The sequence below is a fragment of the Homarus americanus genome, unplaced genomic scaffold (genome assembly GCF_018991925.1).
Source record: "Homarus americanus isolate GMGI-L3 unplaced genomic scaffold, GMGI_Hamer_2.0 scaffold19318, whole genome shotgun sequence".
NCBI classification, from domain to species: Eukaryota; Metazoa; Arthropoda; class Malacostraca; order Decapoda; family Nephropidae; genus Homarus; species Homarus americanus.
In genome coordinates, this window is record NW_024732238.1 from 6,012,235 (window position 1) to 6,018,751 (window position 6,517).

The window sequence follows — 6,517 nt, forward strand, 5'->3', positions numbered from 1 at the left end:
ATGGTTAGATTATTAAGTTCTGAATTCAAAATTTTAGAAATTTAATAAAACACAAATTATGGCATCTACAGAATTATTCAGAGATTCATCAAGTTTTCAACAGCTTCAACATAAGGTCACGTCAACACAATACAAAATGTTCACAACACTAGCTTTATATGTTGGACAAATAACACCATGTACAGTACAAGACTGTAATGCATGTTCAATTCACGAGTAGTATTGCATGTTTCCTACTTTAGAACAATAGTACACCTATTATGAACTGAATGGCTCTTTAGATTTTTTTTTATCATCTAACTAAACAATCTAAAAGGTGGCAGTTTAAAAAACCATGGTATTATTTTAGTCAGTAATCCGGGGAATCTTAGGAATTTAGAGAGAGTTCCTGAACTGTGGCTAGGTTGGTTAGGTTAGGTAGGTTAGGTTACATTAGGTTGGCTAGATATTTAAATACAGGGATGACTTGAAACTAAAACTTTACCCAAAATACTTGGTCTGATTAGTCAACCTCATAACCTAACCTGGCACTTGCCGAGATACTGCTGGTACTGTACAAATGTACCTATGTAAATACTGTACAGCATTTACATATAGCATAAGGTAAAAACTATATGTACATTCATTCGATTTTTCACGAGTTTATTCCCACTTCATGGTGGACAAGTTCTCGATCACTATAGTCGCTTCTGGCTCGTTTGGCAGCGTCTGGTTAAGATCGGGCTGGTCAGCTTGGGTCAGTCACAGCTGAGTGCATGTTAGAGGTCACAACCAAAAGCCGACTCCAGGAGTATGACCTGATCTCACATTTACCTATAGTTGTATGCAGAATCTGGAGTTGTCTTGCATAAGTGTTGCTGTATTCTTTTGTTTACTTATTCTGGCTACCGCTAGATGATTTTATTCAGCCTAGGGTAATCTCCGCAGCCAAAGGGTTAAAGTCTTACAAAATGTAAATTGAGGGTAATTCACTATACTGTACTAAAATTTTTCATTCATGTTTATTTTCATACAAATTTAACAATTCAACATTAATTACAAAAATGTGAAAAACTTGAAATGTTTAAATGTATCCAAAAGTTTACATTTATTCTTTTGTGGATGTTGAACAACTTGAAAACAAATAGAAAATGAATGCATGTTTTCCTAAAATTAATACCAAACTAAACAGTTGATACTCTTTTTGTTCTCACTCATATTCTAGTTAAAGATCACATAACATATAAAACAAATGGTATATGTTTGCTGTACTATTCTAAGGTATAAAAAATTAAAATGAAATAATGCATGTTTGACTCCTGATGGTTTTCAAGTTCAGGTATATAATGGTAATACCCTTCAAAAAACATGGTTACCAAGGAACACGTTACAATATATTAAGTATAATTTTACTCTACTTTAAATTCAATATGCACCAATTTGACACTAAAAAGATAAGCACAAATGTAACTTGGCGAGTCACATTGCGATTTTTCTTTCTTCTGACCTTGAGACATTTGTTGGTTTATAACTTTATTATAAAACATCTTTAATTTCATACAGTATTACTTTAATACAACAAATCACATATCCAGGCAACTTATGTGACAGACCTCCCAATTTGATACTGTACCATGTGGTTTCCACTATTTTTGTGCACATAAAAAAATCACTTACACAAAAACAGTGCACTCTACAGCACAGAATAACACAGTGCACTACATTTTTACTAAAATGATGGGTGAAATACAAGTTGTGAGAATATGTAGAGGATGACAAGTGTGACATCATTCATTTTTACTGATCTTTCACAAAATGTTTCCAAGAATCAATCTGGATTATTTTTATTGTTTTGCACAACCTATTACTGCACTGTATCATCCATCAGCAGACACAACCATTCCCAAAAGCCACTTGACACCATGTTCTACGGTCAGTCACAGTCACTGGTGTTGTCTGGGTGTCAATCCTCCCTCATTCCTAGTGTGTCCTTCACCCCATATCCTTCCTCATCTTCCACACTCTCTGTCTGACCATCCACCCCTGAATTATACACTCTTTACCAATCTTTCACTTCCATTTTCTCAATACTGTACCTACACCATTTGAGCACACCCTTATCAGCTTCCCGACACATTTTTTGTACTGTCACACCTCATTGGTATTTCTGTATTTACTATTCTTTGCATTCCATTCACCCTACATGTAGCTCTCAAGCATATAATTTCTCTCATCTCTAATTTGATCCTTATGTCTGAGGAGCCCATGCTTCACACTCATAACTATAACTTGATAATTCTCAGGATATAGTTCTCACCATCCATACACTTCTCAATCCATCTATCAATTTCCTTTCCTATGTTATTCATATTAATTTCCTCATTCCTTGTTCCATTTGCTGACACACCTATACTGAGCATTATGATTTAAAAGTAGATAATATTAACCCCTTGTCTCTCTGTGCTCAATAAATTTAACTTGCATTGGTCAAACAAAATATTAAAAGTGGAGTCCTGTAGTGAAGGGGTTAAATACTACCTAGGCTATGTATTAAGAGACTTTCAAACTGATGTATGAATACAAAGTACAGTAGTACATTCTAATACATGAACACATGCATACATTATGAATGTTATACACTCAGGTATACTGTCATACAATCTCCTAATAAAGACATACAGTATTATGAATATAACTATCACTCAAAAACACTTCATTAAACATAGTAATTTATGTGCACCGTTTTATCCACTGTAATAAGAGTACACTGCATTATACATAGTAATGTGAGCACATTAATAATTAGACTTAATGGTACAGTACTGGTATGTAAAATTAAATACTATGATACTGTATAATTATGGAGTACAGTACACATATACCAAAATGATGTGTACATTACATTACCCACTAAATCATTCTTAGTTGAGGTTTAAAGTGAACCTAATATAGCTTATTTATGTAACATAATTTTTCAGAAATTTATCTTTTATTGACATTAAACGAAAAATTGGTAATATCTTAAATAACAAACATATATGGCTGTTAGTAATGTAAAACATTGCTAACTGCTTGACTCCAACTCGTACATTTTTAAATATACAGTAACTTAACAATTTCCTTTCAAACAAAACACTGGGAGTTCATGCACTTGGAGTTAAAAGACATAAGCTCAATACATTTGCATTATGTGTGACAAAGGGGACAATACCAAGAAAAAAATAAATAAATAAATAAATAAAAATCAAAACCCCTGAATCCTATTTCAATAATAATGCATAACTGCCATCACACCTCAATGACTTGGGGTGTCTAGGGAAACTTGAACCACTGACACCTTAGGAAACCTAAAGGGGGATTTCAAATATTGGTAAACTCATTAAAATTTATGCCTGCAGTACTATTGACTTTGAAGCATACTGTACACTTTTAGTGACAACCAAATCTGTATTATAAATGCACTGTACTGTATTGCATTTATGCATTTATAAACACACACCTTACTAACAAATTATGTAATAATTAAAACAATAGATTGTGGTCACTCCAATTTGCCTTAAGTCAATTGAAAATTGCATAAATACTCGTCCAATACTTATTAATACGGAAATGTATTTTCAACCGGGAAGTGAAGAATGACATAAATCTAAAAAATTGGTAAACTCCTATGGCCCTTGACAAGAGTTGAATCATACATCATGTCATTGTTGAAGCAGTGTTTTAAGCATTATTGTACATGTATTCTTGTGATGTTGTAGGGAATCTTAAGGTGTTGTAAGTGGTGTTATGTTTCACCTGGTGGAAATATTAAAAAGTTCAAAGCGCAGAGCACTATTCTTAGCCGAAATACTATGACATTTAACATAATTGTAAGATTTACCCTAATACATTTAATACCATTTATTGCAAATTGTAGAACAAAGGCTTGTGTGTTAATTGTCTTATTCATTAGCAACTGAAGTTTAAGGAAACACAATTACTAAAATATAATTTTTCTTTACCTTTTTCTTGAGTTATTGTATGCAAATAATCAATAGCTATATAAATACTAGAGAGTCTATATCAGGAGCAACAGAATGCAACCCACAGAGTCTGTGATGTGGGCAGTGGGACAACTAAGGAGAAACTGAGGTATTTTGTGAGGGGAAGACAAACATTGTGGCTGGCTGACGACTACACTCATACAACATACAGCCAAACAATGCTGTTTTTTCCTTCAAAGTATCTCTCTTTTCACTGTTGTTTAGCTACTTAATGATTATATAAATATGAACTGATCATCTGTCTCTATGAGGTGTAAATGTGTTATTAAATTAAATCTAATCATTTAATTCTTGCACAATCTCTCTGCACTAAATATGTATAAATCTATGCTGTACTCTAGTAATAAAAGGTATACTATATAACCTTCATTTTTTATATATCTACAGTCGAATGGCAAAACTTTTTTCTTTTAATTTAACCTTTCTTTAGTGAGAGAAAAAAAAATGGCATTCAGACTACTAATTTTCAACAAATTCAGTACATATTTGTGTTGTTACCGTATGTATATGTTTTGATACAGGATGAACAAGTAAGTTTTGTATGACAGTTACCACAATAACTAAAAAGACTATTTTGTCCAGGAAGCCATTTACTGAGATTGGTCTCTTTCTATACTACAGTATTAAAAGTGGTAGAGAAAAGTACAATAAGAGTGGATTTATGTTTTCAAGAAGAAAAGTATCGGGCCAAAGGAGAAACTAATATACTTCTGTACAGTATTCCAAGATTCAGGTTAGGGAAGGGTAATTAAGAATTTTGTCCTGATACTCATAAACTGAAGAGACTCCAAACTTCTCATGAACATAAAGCACTTTACTTATATAAATTCACAATCGTTCTTTGCTTACTTCACTATCAGAACTGCAATCTTATCAATAAAACACACACTGTATAAGTGAAGTTCTCATAAAAAATTCAGTAAATACGTACAGTTGTGATCCTCTCTTTAAACTTTCCCTATGATTGGGTTTTAACATCCATATTCCAGCAGGTTGTTAAATTTTTATAAGAATTGTTTAGAATTTGTGATTTGTAGAACTTCAAATAATACAGGTACAGTAGTTTGAAACTGCATTTAACATTTCAACAATGCTCTCTGAGACTATATTTCTTATCACATTTGGTTTTATATTTCAGCAGTTGAGAAAATAGATTATACACAAAATTGTAACTGTTAAAATTATACAAATTAACATACATAACGGGATCACGTTTGTCCTCCTTTTATATGAAAGAGCTTATAAAAAAAACACCTATGTACCAATTTGCATGTTTTCTTCAAATTTTGATTTATTGTCCTAATCTGATAGGCTTAAAAGAATTAAATAAAATGAATACTGAAAAAACCTAAAAACATAGTTCTTCATCACAAACCAATAACTAGGCACACTCCCCTTTGTCACAACATAGCCAAACGTATTATCACATATTTTAAGACACTCACCAAAGCCAACGCAATTCCACTGTGAGCACATTTTTATCAGGTAAGGCACATGATCAATGTACACAATTAAATATAGTTCCATGAACCTGGCATTTAAATGCAAAATTCCAAGTTACAACATTTCTTTCATGACATACAATACAGCGGTTTGTTTCTGACTGTGCATACTGTATGCCCTCTTTCAAAGAAGTTCGTACAAAGACACAACCATAAAACTTTCACCTTTTACTAAATACTTGTATATTGTATAATTTTTTTTTCCTCCAGGTGAAAGAACAATGTGAATGTTTTACTAATGGTAACATTTGTAAGTATGAATATGATGCAACAAGGGCCATGAAATGTGTAATACATGGTACAGATGCACTTCCATCCAGGTCCAGGCAATGGTAACTTAATTTATCTTAGGTGAATAGAGGCAGCCAAATGGTAACTGCACCACAGGTGTTACATTATACAAAAACTGCTAAATCTATTAACAAATATACAACTGCCTATAACTATTAAATGCCTATAAAACATACTTAAAATGATAGGAGAAACCATACTGGTTATCTGGAGCAAAAATCAGGAGAACTTTCCATAGAGTTTGTGCTATTACATTGATAAGGAATCTAACTAAAGGTGCTCAACTACATTTTGCATTTTTATAAAAATATGAAAAACTTATCCTTACTTTCCCACAGTCAACAACACCTTCTTCAGTTGAAAATTAAATGATGGCAATTTTTGTGATAACCTAATCAACATTTGTGAACAATCCAACAATATTACGCACATCAAAACTACAGTACGTGTGCCCACTATTTTAAGGCAACCTCAAACAACATCAGAACTTAACTTGCCCTTATGCTAGGCACAGTTACCAGCATCAAAATCTAAGCCTTACATATTGATACATAGAGTTGTTGCCCTTATCATTTGTATTGGTAACAATAGGCAATTTATTTGTTCCATGAATCTTAAAAGACTGACACAAAAAAAAAAAAAAAAAAAAGATGATGGATATTATTCACATATGTGGCTATTTTCTTATCAGTGCATTAGAAG